Source organism: Engystomops pustulosus, chromosome 4 (assembly GCF_040894005.1).
Source record: "Engystomops pustulosus chromosome 4, aEngPut4.maternal, whole genome shotgun sequence".
Lineage (NCBI taxonomy): Eukaryota > Metazoa > Chordata > Amphibia > Anura > Leptodactylidae > Engystomops > Engystomops pustulosus.
Window position 1 is genome coordinate 165487000 of NC_092414.1, and position 22587 is coordinate 165509586.

A 22587-nucleotide genomic window follows, 5' to 3' on the forward strand; every position below is an offset into this window, starting at 1 on the left:
CTCCACGATATGGCGAGACACAGCAGCCTCACAGCACCATGTCCATGAAAAATAGACCTATATATATGGTCATGTACATGAAGCCTTATTCTATGTTATCGTTTCTACAACTAAGGCAGTGTTCACCTGAATCTCCACATATCAACAATGAAAACCAAGGGGAATCATGTACGTTGGGCTTGTATGGTTCTGTATGGTTTGCTATTGTTGTGTAACCCCACATTGGCTGCCATACAGTCTTTCTCCTATGCCATATATATTACATTCAGTGGTGTGTGCCAAATTAGTTTTGTCAAAAGTGTAATAAGATACTGTAAAGAGTGCTCCTCTATTGGACCCTTTTACCTCCATTTTTGTTGTCAAAGATTTGTTCATTTATTTGTTTGTTTCATTCTACTCACAATGGTATTTTTTAAGTCTTAAAAATATTCCAAAGAAAGATTGGCAGTGATTACAGCTCACTACAGATAAATGAATCCTATTGTTGTAGAACCTTGGAAACTATCACAGATTGTATTCATACAATAACAAAATAACCAGGAAGTGAAACAAAGTTTAGATTTTTATGTAATAAACAATACACAAAGACCTCTGTCATATGGAATAGAAATGTCTTAACACTTGAAGGAATAATAACTAGCAAGTATTGAAAAAACAAATAATAACTAGACCCCCCTTACTGTCTGTAAGAATTTCCTTTTTCCGGACCCAATCTGGAAGAGTAATTCCCTGCAAGTGTTTCTTGTTTCTCTTTCTTTTTATTTTTGTTATTATTTGTTTCTGATTTCGTTTGAATACAGGCAGTCCCCGGGTTACATACAAGATAGGGTCTGTAGGTTTGTTCTTAAGTTGAATTTGTATGTAAGTCGGAACTGTATATTTTATCATTGTAATCCCAGCCAGAACTTTTTTGGTCTCTGTGACAATTGGATTTTAAAAATGTTGGGTTGTCATAAGAATCAGGATTAACACTAAAGCTTCATAGTAGACACCTGTAATAACTGTAAGAGCTGATCATTGTAGCCTAGGACTAAAGTACAATAAATTACCAATATCCAGAGGTCCGTTTGTAACTAGGGGTCGTATGTAAGTGTTCTTAAGTAGGGGACTGCCTGTATATAATTTTATAAGGACAAGCAACTTTTAGAGATATTTAACCTTGTGATTTAAGATGTGTACAAACTATAATCCTATATACTTACTAAGTGTACTGGATTTCATGCTTTTATTTGTTAAAATCAATTAAAACTACTGAAACAGAAAAAGCAAATAAGATGTAATTGGGGGATTCAATATAAAGGGAAAATCTCACTCTTAGAAGAGCCCAAACATAAAATAGGATTTTATGGTGTTTAGACATAGGTTATTTTATCCTTGGACTGTCTGTGTAAACTACAAAATTTGGGTCACATAAGGACAAAATGTAAAATAGGGATTAAGAAATACTGCCTGAATGATAAAAAAAAGAAAAGAATGTTCAAAAAAGTGATTTGTCATATTATGGGGAAATGTAGTAACTGTCTAAATATCTTAAGTAGACTAAAAAAAAAATGATAAAAATAAAATAGCTTGCAACATAGCCACAGAAGTAGCATCATTCCTATTACCTATTAGGGTAAAATCAAGCATATTTATGAGCAGTTTATTATACTACTTTTTCTCGGCTGTAATAGTAACCTTTGTCCTATTTAGCCAAGTACAGAATTTTATTTGTCATGATGAGACAATGGAGGTTATTTAACATTAGTTTTCCTAGGCTTTTTTTGCGTAAAAAAAAAAGTTTTTGGGACTTTTCACTGCTAAAAAATCTCACACCTCTTCATTAATCTGGTGGAGACATAGAACTACTGCTAGTGCAACTCTGTGCAAAGCCAATTTCATGACTTGAAACTTTTGCAAAAAGTCCCATAAAAAGTCTCACTCTTGCTCCAGTTTCTTGCTGGTCTATGTGCTGGGACTTTTTATGCATTTTGAGACTTTTTTGGGGGCTTTTTGAAAAAAAAGATAAGATAAGATCATCTTTTAAAAGGCTAATGCTACTTTAATGAATCTGATGGGCAGCGGAGTTCCAAAAATAGAATGGAGCTGTCCCAAGGAGCTGCCTAATGATAAATAACCCCCTATATCGTTAATGGCAAACTCACTGTACCAATTTGGATTCATAAGTTCAATAATGTGAATGTGCACGTGCCTTAGTTATATCTTATAGCAAATGTTCCTGATGACTATATTATACTGACTCTCTTAAATACATTGGGCAGGGGAATAGACAGTGGACTAAAACAAATCATTGTGAAAGTTTGGTCTAAATGGTGCTGCGTGCAATCACAGAAATCGTTCCTGCCTTCTTTTCTGAGAAGGGAAATGAAAGTACTAAGTTTAGTTCTGGTGCTATATTTACGTTATAAGCTTGGTTTTGGTCCTGCATTTATGTTATGAACTTTATTCTGGGGCAGTATTTATATATGAAGCTTGGTTCTAGTATTTATTGTTTTTATTTATATTCTTGTGTTGTGATTATGTACAGAGCTTAGGGGTCGTGCTGCTTTTATATTATAAGCCTGATGCTTCTGGTGTTTTTTTTATGCTATGATCTTTAATTACGTTCTGCGTTTATATACTATGATTGGTTCTGGTCCTGTGTTTATGTTATTAACTTTGTTTTGGAGCTGTGTTTATGTCATAAGGTTGGTTCTTGTGTCATATTTATGTTATGAGCTTGTTTTTTTGTGTTGCATTTATGCATGTAATTGGTTCCAACACTGTATAGATAATAATATATATGTGTGCACAAAGCTTTGTTCCGATGCTGTATTTGTGTTCTAAGCTTGGTTTTTGGTGCTGTATTTATGTACAGAACATGTTCCTAGTGCTGTGTTTATGCACTGAATTTGATTTTGGTGCCATATTTATGTACTGAGCTTGGTTCTGGTTATGTATTTATGTACTGAGCTTGGTTCTGCTCTTATATTTTATGAGCTTTGCTCCTGTATTGTTTTTATGGCACATTCATTGTTCTGGTGCTGTATTTATGTATAGACCCTGCTACCAGCTGTCACAGAGGTTATAGACAATCTGCGACTCATAAGCCAATTTTGTGTACATTCCCCTAAGTTAACATTTTCCATCCAGCCCCTTCTGTCTAGCAAGACACCTCAAAGAATTATATACTAGCATAGTCTAAAATGCTACAGTAACCCCGTTTAAATGTCAGTAATATTAAGTAATATAAAGAAACCACTTAAGAAAACACTACTTGACATCTACTACTACTTGGCTTATGGGGTTTGCTTTGGGTCCATATGGAAAACACTGAAGTATTAAAACTCAGGAGGGCTTTTGAACATGAAAATTACTACAAATTGTGACTACAGTAAAATGCTCTGAAAGACAAGAAGTGAAAATCTCCATAACATATTATCTCCTGTTACATTTTACACATGAGGTATTTAAAATATAAATGTGCTCAAAAATTTGGCTGGGATTTGCTTGGTTCTTTAGGAACTTAGCGTAAGTTTTGGACACAGCTTAACTTTGCAACTTAAGCCAAAGAATATACTAACTGTGTAACCTTTAGTTTGCACATTACAATTTTGTTTCCTAAAGTAACAAATCAAAAAGACAATATTGTATTTGAAGAGAACTCAGCAATAACTTTGAAATGGAAATAAATATTTATCCAAATCATCCTATCTTAAAATCTTTAATAAACTAATTGTTACATTTCGGTATTACCTCTCTTGTATGAAACACAGGGCCTCTTCTTTGGCAAGTGTTGCTGGTTCTTGACTCAGAAGTTGTTGACGGCCATATATTCAGTGTTCTCTCTGTTGTGGGTTGGGAATATATCCACTACTCTCTTACAGACATCTGTGTTATCTGATTTAAGCAAAAAGCTCAGAACAAATGAAATATATGAAATGTCCTTCTAAAAAAATGCTTTATGTTTCCCATCAGATATATTGCTTTATTGATATTTTAGAATAAGCAACTGCTTTTTTTTCATTTAAAGTAATAAATAGCAGGATAAAAGAAAACTGCATAGAAATAAGTATAAAAACTAAAATATAAATAATAAGTTTCTATGTTAATACAAGTTATAAGTACCATTACATCTATACTTTGTAAGACTTGCATCAACATTTTTTCTGGGATTTTTATAAAGAATTTTCTTTATGTGCAGTATAGCAGAATGTAAAAAAACACCTTAAAAATACCTAAAACATGCCGGCTTTCCATCTATCTGTATGAGCATCTTTGAATTCACTACTGATGGCAGATGTCACGGGATGGAAGGGTAGGATATTTTGGAATTTAACAGGCATCCTTTTTGCTATCATTGAAAAAACAATATAGGTAGTCCCCTACTTAAGGACACCCGACTTAAAGACGACCCCTAGTTAAAGACGGCCCCTCTCCCCACTGTGACCTCTGTTTAAGCTCTCTGGATGCTTTACTATAGTCCCAGACTGTAATAAAAGCTTAATTGATAATCCTTGGTCCCATTACAGCAAAAAATTTTGAAACTCTAATTGTCACTTGAGCAAAAACAATTTGTCTGGAGCTATAATTATAGAATATGCAGTTTTGACTTACATACAAATTCAACTTAAGAACAAACCTATGGAACCTATCTTGTATGTAATGCTCAGCTGAATAGATCATGGATGTAAATAGTGAATCCAGAGGCTAGTTAATATTTTATCAGCAGCTATGGCAATTGTTTGTCCTGCTCAATGCTTACAGGGATGCCAAATAAAGGACTGAATGATAAATAGCCAACCTGTGTTCTTTATAGGGAGAATATAGAAGGTTACACATAATCCTTAATTACTACCATTTCCTCTAAAGGGACATATAAAAAGGTTTGACTTATAATTCATACAATTAATCTACTGGGTGTGAAGGAAGAACTGTAAAATGACAGAATATAAAACTTTCAGAATACTATTTCCTTAGACAATTGCTCTTTTTCTGCAGTTTAAACTTTAAAAGACAGGGATAATGAAAAGAACAGTGAACTTCATGCAACAATTGTCTTTGTTTAGTGGCCAAAGGAATCAGAAAGTGGCTTATATAGAGTTACATGAGTTACAATCCATGGCTATTTCTTTGCTTCCTACCAAACTGAAACATTTGAAGCTAAAATGATAAAAAAAACAACACAATAATCACAATGGTTACCAAATATGCTAAGGCTAAATGAAAAGAATTCTGTCTGATTCAGAAGACAGACAGCATTAACTTCCCTAAAGCGCACGCGTCCTGGATGCCCGCTGCCCCGAGCGTGCAGCAGGGGTAACTCGCTTTGGACAGAGGACGGAGTTAGTGCAGAGATTTTTACATCCCGAATTACATATGAGGTATTCATTTCATTTAACAAGCATCCAACCTAAATGTTGATTGAGATCTTTTTATCATAGCTTCTATTCTACTGTTGTATAGTATTAGTCAGCAAAGTATTAAAGTGATTGTAACAGCTATTACAGGATAGGGGATAACAAGTTGGTTGGTAAGGGTCCAAATTCTAGAGCCCCCACCAATCACAAGAATGGGACCCCAGGAATTCCAGAAAATGGGTGACCTGTTTTCACGAATTAATCGCATTCAATTGTATAGCAGTGTCAAACATTACTGAGCATAGAGCTCGGCTATCTACACCACTCTTTATACAGTACATTTTACGGCAAATTTTTTTAGTTACTGTGTTTTTCAGGTCCCATTTTCAGATAATTTGAAAGGGATGTTTCAGACCACCCTGGTCGGTCGGTGAATCACAGACCAGAAGTGGCCAAATTTCATTGACTTACCACAATGCCGGGAACAGGACTCCAAGTATCATATTACTATATGATGTAATGAGTCCATTGTACCCTACCTAAAAAGCAGTGCTGAACTGTATTTTTTTTATAAATGTATCTATTTGTCATGGAAAAAATAATAATGATCTTTATTTATATAGTGGCATCAAATTCCATACAATTCATACTTACATCAATATTCTTCCTAAATATAAATGTGTAATTTTCCAGTAAAGCACTACATCACTATTAAGTACCTGCAATGAAAGTTACCAAGTCATAAGAGGGCAAATCAAGCCCTGAGTGTGTACATGAGGACGGCATGCATTTGTATGCAAAAAATTATTCCGTCCCAGTGATTTATTTTCAGCATTTATTTACAGACAACTATGATAACACTTATGGTTGACCACTGTAGCTTGGGGCTAAATTTCAGTAAGTCACTAACAGCTTAGGATTTGTGTGTAACTAGGGGACCTCTGTAAGTCAGGTGTTCTTAATCTCTATATTTGAAAACCTGCTCTATTGTATTTTATATAATATAGGGCGCTTCATTCATGGGACCTATAGATGGAGGGCCATGGGTATGGCTGCACATCTGGATAAAGTTAATCCAATCAGCAAGCCCATGCCTGTCATGTCCACTGATCATAATATCATGTGTCTCAGTTATTATTAACAGATGCTAACGAGTAGTACGAACATTAATTCCACCTAATGCGCTAACGAAGGGACAAACTTTGGCTAATGGGTAGTAATGAGCCGACCTGGTATGGGTTCAGGTACAAAATCCAGATGCCAAGCAGTTAACTTTTTAAATTCTGCTGGTAACGCCACCAGTGGCATTTAAACAACTGCACGCGCATCATCAGGGAAGAACGACCTTCCCCAAAATGCCGGCGCCAAGCAGATTAGTGCTGACGGCTGGCCATGGCTATTTAAATGCCACTGGCATTAACCCCAGGGTTAAGTTGAGCCAAAAGTGATGCTGACCCCTAACTTCTAGGTTACCGGACCCAGCCCTAAACCAGTAACAGCGGCAATCGGGTGGTAAGGTCATCAGCCCCATTTAAAGAACAATGTGCAAGCTCCACTCCAACATTTTTCTGAAAGGGTTGTTGCTCCCCGAAGACATAATTGAAAGCAACAACCCTCTGCAAAATGGCAGCACCCAACCATTTTAATGCCGCAAGCATTAACTGCAGGGGGAAGTTGAGCCAAACCTTGCTTCAGGCCCAAACTTCCAATGAAGTTTAGGGTTGGGTCAGAGGGACCCAAACCCACAAAGTTCAGTACAAACCCATTTTTTTTGGTTTGGGTCCACTCAACACTACTGTTAGTGAAGTGGCACCTCCATACTTCTACATCTACATCTACATTTTAGATAAAAAGGTATCTAGCTTCAAATCAGACAGTATGTCTCAAGGGGTACAGAGCAGAGGGAATAAAAGAAACAAGCGGAGACTGAAAAAAAAGTTATGGCTGAAGGAACACCTGGAAAAAAAAGCTGAAGACCTGAGAAGTTTGGAAGATGGTGAGATGCCTGTAGGAGAATATAACTAATGGACTATATATGATGGTAATATTTGTGATGTATTGTAATTACTTGTTTTCATATACAAATCTAAAATGGACTGTAAAACAAAATACAAAATGTGCTTCATTTACTGCTCCCAACCTTTGAATCAGACGCAGTAAGAAGGGTGGATGATTTCTTACAGTCTGAATTCAATATTTTGTCCTTATTATTGTTCAATTTCCAAATATTCCTAATTTTTCTAATGCTCATGGAGGAACCTGGATCCGGAATAGGGATCATTAAAACATAACACTTAGAAATACAAGGGTCCATAATGTACTGCCCGTATTGTACTTTTGTAGCATGCTCAATTTATTGCCAGATTATGAAATTAGTTTCCTCAGCATCCCTGCTTCCGAGGGGTATCATGTAGCAAATGACAGTTCTTGCCATTTGACCCCCAATTATCATGTGAAAATTATGTGCACAACTATTATTTTTGTGACTAATGCAAAAATATTGGATTTTTTCAGAGGTACATGTAGTGGAAAATACAAGTGTATTGCAAATCTGGGCAGATATTTACTGCTTTATGAAACCCATTTTTAATTTATTTAAATAATCATCATACTTGAGAATATTGATGATGATGATGTAGTTCATATGTTCTGTCTTTTCAACATTTACAGGCATATTTTATGTTCTTGAAAAGTCAAGGAGGTTCAAACAGTGATTAGTAGAGGAGTACTTTCATGGCTACTGGGATCTTTAAAAGGCAAGGCCCCACCTACATGTAAGATTACCCACATTTTGGGTTCTTTGGATTCTGTCCTATCCATATACCTTTTAGAGGAGTACTTTCAGTCACAAGATAGGGAAAGAAGAAATATAATATAATAAATGACAAGTTGTTGTCAGTTCAGTTCCAGATGTACCAGCCAGCACATGCTGCAGTGTGATGCGAGTTGGATGCATCACACTCGCAAATGTGTAAGGGGCTCCTCCTCCTCCATGATTATTTTAATAATTTTATTAATTTATTAATCTATCCATAAATAAAAAGCTGCTAAAAGTAATTTTGATCTAATATACCTGGAGTAAAGTGATATAGTAGGTAAGACCATTCAATGGTTGTTGCAGAGTTAGGAATCTCCCCTGAATAGATTTAATATAAACAAGTTGCTAAGACTCTATGACCCTCCATAGGAAATTCAGACTGCATTTGGAGAGTCATAATAAGGGAAAATGAGAAATAAAGATTTGAAAGATTTTTGACAAAATGGTAGATCAAATTAATAAGGTACATACAAGGTATGTAGAATATTTTGTTTTTCTTTCAATTTTTTGGAGTGCTTACTAAAAGCAAGCAGCTCCTAGCGCTACCCCATTTTTAGCAGTGCTAAACTGCTAGCTTCATTGGAACCCTCCGACTTCCAACCTTCCCCAAACCACCCCTCCCATTCCTAGTCCTGCCCCCTTATGAATACGCTGGACCGCTTTGAGCGCAATCCGGCGTCCCTATTGTACTGCGCAGCAGTGTCTGCAAGCTTTATCAGATGGTTCCAGTAAAGCTAAAAGTTTATCACTGCTAAAAATGAGGTAGCGCAAGGAGCTGCTTCCTTTAATAGGCAGCTCCTAGTGCATTTTTTATGGGTGACAGGTCCTCTTTAAAATGTAGTTTGCAACACAGATGTGAAGACTACTCAGAGCTAAGGTATAGTTTGTAAGGTTAACAAAAACTGATGTAAAAATCTGAAGAAATAACTGTGAATTGGTCCTTGATTTTAAATTCACAGCTGTAAAGTAAAACTCTAGGAGCAAACCATGGGAACTTGCATGAAACTACCCAATTCACTTCAATAGGATAATATTGTCCTTTCCATTGCTTTTTTGGTAGTTCATATCTGATGAAAGTAGCTTTTTCTATAAATACACATTACATTTTCATGTAAATTGAATTATGGGCTGTAATGGTGAGGGTGTCAGAGTTAACAAGAAATATCTTGTATTCAACACACATATCTAACCAGGTATTAACTATTAAATGAGGACATTTTATGTTTCATCCTCCCATTCAAACTGAAGTCCAAGCTATTGGACAATAATGATGTGGTGCACAGAAGAGGTTAACTCAGAATATTTGCTGTTCAGGCAGTAGGTCAGGTTACTTGCATTTATGTTGAGAGAAATTCTGCCTACCCTGTTTCTAATTTTGAGAGAGTGAGCGAGAGGAAGAACTTATTTGGTGTAACAGAACAGTCATCCTCACACTTTGGTGAGTGTGTGTTGGTGTCTGTGTGGGAGGACTACGGCGTAGCAGAAGTTAGGACAATCACAAATGCCACTCTGGTCCTAAAAGAAAAAAAAAGAACTTTTCACAGACAGAAGAGAAACTTTTTTTGGACATTGTGACTTCTGATGGGACACAGGGAGACTCCTAAGTTTGTGAATCTCCGCAATGAATAGACAAAGGTGAGTGAGAGCTCTTGTGGTTTTATGTTTCCAGTTCTGCAGAATATAATGAAGGATTCTTTTCAGGCACAGAAGTCACAGGTTCCTTTGAATTTTATCTCTTTATTCCCACACTGTGAGTGCATGAAGTGCAGAATATTAAGTGTTAATGAGCTTTATACTCTGCAGAATGTGCAGTATAAAGCAAAACGCTGAGTTCACAAAATATTCATGAGAAGCATATGAAAAAGTTAAATATTGGACATACACTGACATCTCTATAACCAGATTTATGTGTATGACACAATGTCATATTATTTTCTGTAGTTCTATACTATAGTCCTGTTTCATAAGAAAAGTACCGCTTGCTCAAATAACTTACATCAAAGTACTTCCAAGAGCATATCATGCACTGTGCTGCACGTTTAAAGCTCAGCATGAGGTGAGTGTGAGTAACCCCTTCAGACATCTCATGTACCTCCCTGGTTGTAGACCTAATGTAGACCTAATTCTATGACTTAATTTACACATAGTCACTTTATATGCATCCTTTCATACCAAACTTCTATCTATTTTTCTATCTTAAGAATTTAGCAAAAAGAAGAGAGACTGTGATAAAATAACAAAAATAAAATCAACCATTGAATCCACTGCATCCCCCACTAGCAGAACCCAGTTTGTTAAATGGTCCAAAGCAGTAATGGAAGCATATAATGTATACAGTCAATGGTTTTAGCAGTCTTATGCCATAGACCTGTGCCATAATATAACACATAAACTTAGGTCCAATGTCTACTGTCAGACAGCTGAATACAACCTGTTATCCATAGGACTTGTGGAGACAATGTTCGTGTTCAGATTCTCACTACTATTCATAGATATAGGGACACAACCATCATAGTATTGGTCCACCATTAAAGTTTCCAAAGTGAATGATTGTCCCCAGCGGACTGAGGGACAGTTATGGTGTGAAGGGGAATAGGCAGGTGTACCGAGGGAGCTAACAGAGAAGAGTAGAATAAAACTTTAATTTAATGCTGTATCCAGCATCAGACAGAATATATAGAAACGGGACAATTCTTGGCATGTCTTTAGTTGACACAAACAAAAAAGTGGGAGCTTAGATTAACACCAAAATTTAGACTTTGTGCCTTACAATAATTTGGAAGTTAAAATGTAACTTTTAATAGTATCAGTATAAGAAATGATGTCAAGCTCAAAAATTTGTTAAAAAGTTATACCGAGATTATGCTAACAGGTATTCATTCAACGTGTACCTAAGTACATACTCATATCCTATAACAGTGATGGCGAACTTTTTGGAGACCAAGTGCCAAAACTACAACCCATACCCATCTATTCATCACAAAGTGCCAACATGGCAATTTATTCCCTAACTTATTGCTTCATGCTCTGTTTTCAGTTGTATTAGTGTTCTGAGGACACTAATACAGTAGATAGAAGGAGGACTAATTCAAGGTCCCCAGAACAGGAAGAATTTTTTTTGCCTGTACAAGAACTACAATGATAATTCCGATCTGTCCACGCCTTCCCACTCCTTCTGTAGACACAGGCAGAGCTGTTGCTTTATAATAACATTGAGCGTGACAAGTCCGGGGCTGCCTGGGAGTGCAAGTAGATACCTGGAGTCCTCTTTGGTGATGGCCTGGGTGCCCACAGAAAGGGCTCTGAGAGCCACCTCTGGCACCTGTGCCATAGGTTCACCACCACTGTCCTATAACATCAGGATTAGACATACAGCAGATTTTGGAGCCAAAACAATTTTTAAAGGACACCTGTCATCAGGTCTATGTCACTAGTCCTGTCACTTCTACCTGTTGGAGCAGCTCACAAGGATCCCATCCCAGTCTTTATCTAGTCAATTCATACATTAATCATTGCAAAATCATCTTTTCTTTATTATGTAAATGAGGCTGGTCACATGGTCAGAGGCAGTGATGTCACCCCTGTTACCCCTCCCCTCCCCTCTCCTCCCCCTGCTCATGTCTGTGTGTAATGTATAGTAAAGAATAGTTAGTGTATCTGCTGACATGCTGCATCCTCCTAATACACAGACATCAGCTACACAAGTACCTGACATGTTCTGCTATAACATGGCTGCAGCCTGGAGCTGTTGTATCTCTCCTATACACACACAGGCTGCAGGGGGTGTGGCCAGCAGCAAGCACATGGAAACATTACACCATTATACCTCACATCATTATACATCACATCATTGTAGAGGCTGTCAGTCAAGCACTGGGGGTGTGGCTGTACCTCCCACTCATGAATAAGGTGGACAGTTTGAATATGCTAATTACTCATTGGACATTTCACAGGTCATTTGCATACAGCTTTAGGACCTCATTGCTTAGGTTTACAGGCATGTAGAGGGACAATGAAGGGATAAAATTGTTCATCTATCATTTCAACACTTTTAATAAACACACAGCTCATAAACATAAACCACACAGCTCCAAAATAGATAAAACTGAATAGGAATAGGATATAGGGTATATAGTTTTTGTTTTAATACAAAAAGTTCTCTAAATGCTGAGCCCTGCTATTCTACACAAATCATAAGGTGGCGGAAATCTTTGCTGCGTTTACAGATAAATCAATCATATTATGAAGCTTCGATAAATCCATTTTAATCCACCCTCCAAAAAATATTGTCCACAGCAGAGCCCCCTTTAATGAAATGTCCACTTCAGAACCCTCCTTTAACCGGTTCGCGACCGCCCGCCGTGTATTCACGGCGGCGGTCGCATCGCGCTGCATGGAGAGGGCTCACGGGCTGAGCCCTCTCCATAGCCGGTAAGTCTTTGCTGCATATTGCAGCAAAGGCTTACCGGTAACATCCGCGATCGGTGCTAGCACCGATCGCGGATGCTTTTACAGCGTGGGCTGCCGGCAAAGCTGCCGGCAGCCTCAAACAGATAGCGGCGCATGGGCGCCGCCATCTTACCTGGGATCGCCGCTCCCCGTGACGTCATCAGGGGGCGGCGATCCGTCTGATAGCACATTGTAATGAATGAGGAGGAAAATCCCCATATACTGCCATACTGTAGTATGGCAGTATATGATAGGATCGATCAGACAACCTAGGGTTAAAGTACCCTAGGGAGTCTGAAAAATAGTATAAATAAAAATAAAAAAAAGTTAAAAAAAAAAAATTATAATAAAAAAAACTAAAATTTCAAATCACCCCCCTTTCCCTAGAACTGACATAAATATAAATAAACAGTAAAAATCATAAACACATCAGGTATCGACGCGTCCGAAAATGCCCGATCTATCAAAATATGATAACTGTTTTTCAATGCGTTTAACCCCGTAACGGAAAATAGCACCCAAAGTCGAAAATGGCACTTTTTTGCCATTTTGAAAAATCTAAAAAAATCTATAAAAAGTGATCAAAAGGTCGTACAGTCCTAAAAATGATATCATTGAAAATATTATCAAATTTTGCAAAAAATGACACCACCCACTGCTCCGTACACCAAAGTATAAAAAAGTTATTAGCGCCAGAAGTTGGCAAAATCAAAAAAAATTTTTTTGTACAGGTTTTAATTTTTGTAAATGTGTGAAAACATTATAAAACCTATACAAATTTGGTATCCTCTTAATCGTACCGACCCAAAGAATAAAGTAGACATGTCATTTGGGGCGCTCAGTGAAAGACGTAATATCCAAGCCCACAAGAAAATGACGCAAATGCGTTTTTCCACCATTTTCATTGCATTTGGAATTTTTTTCCCGCTTCCGAGTACATGGCATGGAATATTTAATACCATCATTATGAAGTGCAATTTGTTACGCAGAAAACGAGCCATCACACAGCTCTTTACGTGTAAAAATAAAAACGTTATCGATTTTTGAAGGTGGGGAGTGAAAAATGGACATGTAAAAACGGGAAAGGGCCCGGTCCTTAACCGGTTAATGAAATGTCCAATGCATAGCCCCCTTTAATGAAATGTCCACTGCAGAGCCCCCCTTTAATGTGATGTCCACTGCAGAGCCACCATTAAATAAAATGTCCACTGCAGAGCCTCCTTTAACGAAATGTCTACAGCAGGGCCCCCCTTTAACGATATGTCTACAGCAAAGCCTCCTTTAATGAAATGTCCACTGTAGAGCCCTGTTTTAACAAAATGTCCACTGCAGAGCCCCCATTTAATGAAATATCCAATGCAGAGCCCTCATTTAATGAAATATCTACTGCAGAGCCTCTAATAAATTGTTCACGGTAGATAGAGCCCCTTTAAAGGGGTATTCCGGGAATATGATCGTCTGACACAAAAACCCATGATGATTTGAACAAATGAATACAACAATACTCAATGTCATTAGTCACAAAATGGAGCTTACATAGTTTGATTTTATGATTTACAAGATTTATGAGAGACAGTCACTGGAATGAGAGTGTCAGAGACAGTCACTGGAATGAGAGTGTCATAGAAAGTCACTGGAATTAGAGTGTCGGAGACAGTCACTGGAATGAGACTAGCAGAGACAGACAAACACTGGAATGAGATTGCCAGAGACAATTACTGGAAAAGAGACTGCCAGATACAGACATTCACTGAAAAGAAACTGCCAGAGACATACAGTCACTGAAAGAGACTGCCAGAGACAGAAAGTCACTGAAAGAGACAAACAGAGACAGACAGTCATTGAAAGAGACTTGCAGGGACAGACAGTCACTGAAAGAGACTGCCAGAAACAGACAGTCACCGAAAGAGATGGCCAGAGACAGAAAGTCACCGAAAGAGACGGCTGGAGACAGACAGTCACCGAAAGAGACTGCCAGAGACAGACAGTCACTGAAAGAGACTGCCAGAGACAGACAGTCACTGAAAGGGACTGCCAGAGATGGAGACGGTAAAAAAAGTTTATAAAAACGGATGGTTAGTGACAGAGACGGTCAGTGATGGAGACGGTCAGAGAAAGTCTGAGACAGTCTATAGATACATAAAAAATATTTTTTAACCCATTCTATTTTGTTTTAGCTAAAAGCAAATATTTACTATCCTGGGCTACACTGGGAGTGAAAGCTAGTTATAAAATAATATTAATAATCTTAATTTCTATAGCGTCATCGAATTCCATATTGCTTTACAGATTATGGGAAACATGTACAAATAAAATATTACATGAAATTAGAGAGTTATAACACAGTCACACATATGAAACAATAGGAGTGAGGAAGAAGGGGGTGACACAAGAGGTATTAGAACCTATATAATGGTTCAGCCATTGTCTTAGTGTGGTTTCACATTGGCGTTTTTTTTCACTGAACCCATTTTGTCTTATGGACACATACAGATTGGTTTTCTCTTCCTGGCTTCAGTAATTTTTCACTGATTATACTGAACCATTCTTTTCAAAGGGCTTTTCCACACTTTTTTTTTCACTGATCAGTGGACAGTTTAGAACCTGTTCTTTTTGTGTTCACTGATAACATTTGATCAGTGGAAAAAACCGAAGTGTGAAAAAGCCCACTGAAAGGAATGGGTCAGTAAGGCATCAGTGACAAATCACTGAAACCAGGAAGAGAAAACCAATCTGTATGGGGCAGATTTATCAAGCAGTCTGAAAGTCAGAATATTTCCAATTGCCCATGGCAACCAATCACAGCTCCCCTTTAAAATATTCATGAGCACTGGTGAAATGAAAGCTGAGCTGTGATTGGTTGCCATGGGCAACTGGAAATATTCTGACTTTCAGACTGCTTGATAAATCTGCCCCTATGTGTCCATAAGCCACCCTTAGGCAGTGAAACCACCCTTAGGCAGTCTTTTTCTATTATCAGTATGTGAGTGGATCTCAAACACTATGGGGGAGATTTATCTTTAGGCAGTGGCTTGCGCAGATGTCTATGTGTTAGACTGGCGGGTTTGTGACAGTGTGATTCATAGTCCGTTGTATGTGGAGCGTTAAATAGCTTCCAAGGAGAGTATCAGCTGTGTATGAATAGACTGCATGTATGTTTAAGATCTGCACAATTTCAGCATTTTTGCAATTTTTTTACACAGGCAATTCTCTGATACAAGTAAAAGCAAAAACCCCTAAAATTGCCAAAAAAGATTAAAGTTGCTTACGATTTTGATAATTTAACAAGACTATTCGCAGTTTAAGACTTTTTAGGTGCAGAACCAAAGTTAGCTGCTCCCAGTATTTAATGCAGTTGTTGTATTTATCTTTGTAGCCCTGATGTTTGTTCAACTTGTGCGACTTTTGGGCTTGGAAATGTCTCATTCTTGAGCCAAATGAGTCCAAACACAGAGCATGCTAGACACAGACTTACTTTTGGAAGCTACTATTTGGGACTAAAGAGTCGCACACCACAAAAAGTCTCAAAAGTGAGACTCAACAGGCAACTCAACACACGTATCACAAAGGGAAAAAACGTAAGATACATTGCAATGATTAAGTAGGCCAACTTCAGGAAACTTGAAAAATTGGCAGCAAAAAACTATGATACATGTTCCCCCATAGGTTGCTAACTTGTTCAGCGGCACGTGTATGGAGAAGGTACAAAACAATGTTGACATGTGATTGGCTCCATTTATAATAAGAGAAAAATCATTTGTGTAAAAGAGCCCTTTATGGTACAACAAAATATGTGGGAATTAGCAAATGCAATTAGTTTTCTTATTGAATTTAATAACTTGTCAATTTATTATTAATTTGCCAATATCAACACACATGTTGTTAGACAAACTGTGACTGTTGGAGAACTGCACGTCCCAGTCAGAATTCATCAGTAACAGATGGGAAGCTGCAGGTTGCCACAGTTTGCAGCAGTCAACCAAATAAAATTCTGTATTATTACCATAAACCGGCATAGCAGAAGCGCTTGTGTCTCATTATGGAATCTGTGTCCTGCTGCGTGTCACGAGGTCAACACTTGAAATGTGTTTTGTGTTTATTTTATGTCTTTTGTCTTTTATAGGCTAATTAATACTCACTAATTAGGTAGGAAACCTTTACTGTCATACCTTGTTAGATACATTTTGTGGAATCCATACCAAGAGTGTATTATACAATGCAAAAAAGTTACCTACATTGTAAGAGCAAAGCTGATGGACCCTTCTCTACCTCTATAGGCACACAGGGTTTATATGTTGAGTTTCGGGCTCTTGCTTCTAGTTTTAGGTAAATTATCTGTGTACATTTTGCAATAGATAGATTATGTATAGAATCCATGTGACTACTAAACTACGTGAAAAAATCAAACCCCTTAGAAGGACCACAAATACTTTGCAAGCAAGACATTTTGGATTCATGAGGAACTACAATGCTAGATCTCCCAGATGTTCCTTTTGCCATTACATTTAACAAGTATTTGGGTTCTCATTATGTGATTTGATTGGATCCACTTAGAGATGGTCACCATGAAGAAACTAGTGGCTTTATGCAAATTGATCAAAATGCACCTAAAACCTCAAGTTTGTATGTATGTAATAATAGACCATTGTATAATACATGGATGTCAGGTCCATATCTTTTTTTCTCTGAGGGTTAGAATAGCGATTTATATATGGGTACTTTACATTATGCCAACAAATCTTCATTACTATTTAGTGCATTGAAATAAAAATAAAATAATACTGTATAAGACACATCAAGCTGATGAAGAGGCCTATGTATTTGACATCCAACATAAACAATACATCAGTGCAGTAAACAATTTGCCATGCTTTGTGCAGCGCTTCGTAATCTGTAGGCGCTATATAAATAAAGAATTATTATTATTTTTATTATTAACCGGTCTCTAAAGGAATTGGAAGCCACTGTACTGTTTTAAGTCAGTGATGTAAAAACTTTTATTTTTCCCACATAAGTCCTTGGCTTGATGTTCTGCTCAACAAATCTATATTCTGAATCCAGTTATAGATCCCTTTGTTTGCCTTGACCTTGATCCATATCTGCCCTTTCTCGACATTGGCTCTTACCATCAAGTGTGTCTGATTGCTGCCTGACCTGGCCCAGATCTGCTTTTGACCAATTTCTATGTCACAAATATGCTTTTTTTCTGGGCCATACTGACCCGCTTGGACTAAATTTGGACGGCACTAGGAAGAAGCAGCCTTGTGTTCTCTTCTTAGGGAAGTCCAGGTTTAAATTATGAAAATTGACTGGGACTTTTGGAAAATGACCTTGGGAATAGTCTAAAGCCAAAACAGTTAGGATACACAGTGACTGTAAGGATTACTTTCATATTGATTTTGTATTCTATAAACAAGTATATTAAAAAGAAAATCAAAAACAGAATGGCCCAGATTTATTAAAGCCCCTGCGCCAGTTTTCTGTCTGACTTTGCACATTCTTTTTAATGCTAGCTGCCTTAGATTCATGAAGAACGTGCACAATTCATGAATCTGGTGCCCTCTGCACACTACACAGGCAAACTGCACATAGCACAATTTCTGATAAAAGTGGACCAGTTGAGGCACAGGTTATCACAATGACAGCCTGCTCTTGTACTGTGATAGGGGAGGAAAATAATAATCCAGGTACTCAAATAATAAACTAATTTTCTGATATTGATCTTGATAATGATATATCCTTATCATTTCCTAACCACTTAAACCATAAAGTGTATTAAGCTAAAAACAGATAGCTGTACATACAAAATATATGGTGGAAAGTAGTTCCAAATTAAATCAAATTAAAAAGACAAGGGGGACTGTCTCCATCTGGAGAAAACAAGGTTTAATCACCAGAGGCCACAGGGCTTTTTTACTGTGAATACTGTCAAATTGTGGAATAGCCTGCCTCAGGCATTGGTCACAGTAGGGACAGCAGAGAGCTTCAATAAGGGTCTAGATGCCTAATTAATATTGATGGTTATGTTATAAAGAATTGTTTCCCCTAAATCCCACCCTCATCCAACTCCTTCCCTTCCTTGGTTGAACTTGATGGACGTTTGTCTTTTTTCAACCATATAAACAATGATACCATAACACAGAGAACAGTGTATGGAACCTTCTGCACTTAGCTCACTGTACAGTTTAGCCACTAACAGCTGATCAGTGAGGGTCCCAAGGTTCGGATCGCCACCAATCTGATATTCATACTGTATCATTTAAGATAAGTGATCAAGTTCCCAAAAATCCTTTTAATAGGATCCTGCCGCACAGAATGGATGCTACCCCAAACATAGACAAATACCTCCCAGATACAGATATTTGTATATTCTACTGTGCATCATATAATAATTTGACCATTTGTAAGCAGAGGCTGTGACTAAAGTATTTTTTTTACCTCCCACCCACTATGCACTACATCAAGTTAATGGCATATCCCCTTGATCCATAAAACCTTAAAGTGCTCTGCCCATGAAATAAAATTCTAAAATTTCAGTTAACACATTAAAGATCATTTTTAACCCCTTAATTTACATTTTTACTCAATTTTACTGCTGTTTTATCTCCTATCGCTCAGTGATGGTCAGTGTAAAATTCCAGAGTGTGGGCAGGGTCTCTCTAAGCATAAACTTTGTGATCCCTCTGTGCTATGAGATGCCCTGTCCCAAAAATGTAATTAAATTATCAGGGTCCAGGTTTAGATACGCTTTCATTTATTCTACTAGTATTTGCCACATAGAAAAAGTGAGATGAGACAGATTAGAGATGAGATACGATGAGATCCATGAGATGCATATAACACACAATGACACTCTCATCTCTGTTATCTCAGCCATAACATACACTGCCAGCAATACTGTGCCTCCCTCCCCTGGATAAATTCCTTATCTGCCTGTAGCTTGTAGATTTACTCTCCTCATGCTGCTGTTTGCTGGCAGGAAGACTGTGTGTGCGTGAGCTTGTCTTGGAATTTAAGAGTGGGGGCCGATGCAGAGAGAGGCCCAATGCAGCGCCAGACAGGAGTCCTGCCTGAAATTATGTATTTTTGTTAATAACAGTGAATTAAAGAATGCGTTCTTTTGCTATACTGAGTATATTAAAGAATCTTATCTTTGTGGAAAAACCCCTTTAAAGCAATTTTTTAAAGTATGTCTCCCTTAAATTTTTTATATTTATCAATTTTCTGAACCAACTGCTGCCACCGGGTTATATTAAGCTACAGTATCTCTACTAAACCATCCCCCAGTAACCAGAAATTACTCTACACACCCATAATCAGGCACATTTACTTATTTTTCCGCTAGAGTTCATTGAAAGTGTATTGTCCGATGATAATGCAATGCGCTTCTTTTTAGTGGTGCATCTAGAGCTCAGTCCGAATCAGTCGGACCTTCTGATGGCAAGCCCCCCAGCGCAGACACTTCTTAAATACCTGTGAAAGCCGTGTTTTCCCCAAAAATGGTGCACCGTTGACGAAAGTGAGCAGCATGACCCTTAGTAAATGAGCCCCAATGTGCGCTGATCATTTACTTCTCCCATCTGGCACCTAGGGCTTTGTGAATTACAGTACTTCTAATTCCGATTTTAAACAAAAAAAATTGTGTAAAGTAAAGCTTATGAATAATATAAAATATAGTAAGCCTATCATTTAAACTTGGGGATACCCACTTACTGTTCTTATACACGCTCTTCCAATTAGTATAATTTAATCCCATCCCTGCTTTATACCTCTTAATCTACCTTCACTCGCTAATATCCTATTCAATTTAGTCTTATTTTCTGTAGTCAAAATTGATTTATCTTTTTTTTAATTAATTGTGTGCTGTAATTGGAAATATTTAAACTTATGTCATTTTTTAATTTTCCCCTTTTCTATTACATAAGCCACTCTATACTCTTTTCTCTTTTTTTAAATCAAACTTGTTTATTTTGTTGTTTATTGATTTTATAGCGTAGACAATTACATACAAAAACATATCATTACAGTCGGTCATATGTACGTTATAAGGAGGCATGTACAAAGTCAGCCAGGCATGGCCTGTATTATCCAACAATTCTGAAGTGCAACAGACCTAAGAATATCATCCTAAGCATGGATCATTAAGCAAACAAAATAGAGTAACAAAGAAAAATAACCACCTCTTTCCTTCCTCCCAAAGTCAGCTCCCAAGGGTAGGGCATATATGTCCAAGAATGGTACGTCTCCCTATCTTACCATATCATTAACGTGCCTAACTTGCCTATGAAGCTAGGGAGATCTGGTATTGCATACTTGTCCTTATTTGTAGCAGCCATAGCGATGGCAGACCTGACGTAGCCATCCATTTCCCCAAAATGTTTTCAAATTTAGCTATGGAGTTTCTTTTCAAGTAAGAACCATATTTCAGAATGAGCACGTTATCAATCCAATTTATATATTCCTGCACAGATGGAGGTCGTGGCCTAATCCAATGTGCAGCTATCAGCTTCCTTACTTGATACAAGGACCGCTGAATCCCCACAGTTTGAAGTGTCAGTAAGTTATCTATATCCATAATACCACACAGGCAGGAGAGAAGTGTAGCTGGAATAGTGACCGAGAACACCCTGCCTAACACGCTGTCTCCACGGACCCCTATTTGGTATAGGAACTATTTATATCAAGTTATCATTACACCAAAGCAGTATAAAATCAAAGAATCCTTTCCTATCTGTCAATTTATTCAATATGTGGCTGTGACTAAAGTTAAGAAGCAGAGAAACATTTAATGCTACATTTTACATTTTCAGGGGGAATGTATCATTGCAGTTAGACCAGTTTCCTGTTGGCAAATTGTCGCATTGGCAACAAAATCACATACACGCATATGCTAGAAATTTGGAGGCTTGTACATACAGTACTATATAGTAATGTATTTAAACAAATGATCTAATTCCTGTAATCCTGTTTCCCTCTGTACATACACTTTGCTTTTCCTACTCTGTTTCTGCCATATTTGCACTTTTTTTTCAAAAAGACATTCTACCCTTTCTTGACAGTCACCTTTATCCCCTGCCGTCACTCAGGGTGTACACAGTGTACTGTTATTGCAGCTGTATCATATTTTCTATTCCTGTGTGTGGTATTCTGATATTTAGCTTAAGACAAGTTTGTGGATTTCACAACTAATTACAGGGGAATTGTGGAAGGCTACAAGTGTATAAATACAATATATATCAATATGGAACAAGCCATCACAAATTTTTACACTGCTACCAACTGTATTTCAATGACAAATTATCAATAGTTATTACAGTATTTTACCTTATTCTTTATTGAGATAATTAGCCCCTAATGTCCTGGAGAAGGCCTGGAGACAGAAGTGGAAGTTTCGAATTACAGAAGAGATTAATATATCACTGGCAGATCGAAGAGCAGGGGTTGGCCAATATACTGAAATTGGAGAAAAGAGGTAGGGAGCAGGGAGGTGCAGCATTGTGCAGAGCTTTGTGGATGAGGGTGATTGTTTTTAACTTTATTCGGAAGGAAATGGGATACCAGTGCAATGACTGGCACAGAATGGAGGCATCCATGTAGCTTTTTTTTTGTCAGAAAGACAAGCCTGACTACTACATTAATTATAGATTGTATAGGATAGAGTTTAGTGAGTGGAAGTCCGATTGGTAGGTAGTTAGCGTAGCCTAGGTGAGATTGAATCATAGTGAAAAGTAGCGGTTTACATGTTTCAATTGTAAGAAATCAACAGATTCTAGAGGTGTTTTTGAAATGCATGTGGCAAGAGCAAGCAAGTGATCGACTATACAATGCAAAGGAGAGGTCAGAGTCCAGCACTAAACCGAGAAAGCGCGTCTGTTGCCTCAGGGTTATGATAATACCGCAGTGGGGTACATAGTGCGAAAGCCAGATTGTAGGGAGTTAGCAGAGAGGTAACGGGTCAGACGAGAATAGACCAGGTGTTCC

The 22587-nt window shown here is 37.6% G+C and overlaps 1 protein-coding gene across 2 annotated transcripts in view; it reads left to right on the top strand.

Moving 5' to 3' along the window:
* Positions 1 to 5342: 5342 nt before the first annotated feature.
* The window catches only part of LOC140127593 (aminopeptidase Ey-like), a 72028-nt gene continuing 54783 nt past the window's right edge, over positions 5343 to 22587 (top strand). The window contains exon 1 of one of the 2 annotated variants that reach the window (XM_072148458.1): positions 5343 to 5363. The gene's annotated coding sequence lies outside the window, so the exon portion shown is untranslated. Of the gene's footprint in view, positions 5364 to 9480; positions 9793 to 22587 lie in introns of those variants that run through there. The other variant, XM_072148456.1, reaches the window with a different exon arrangement.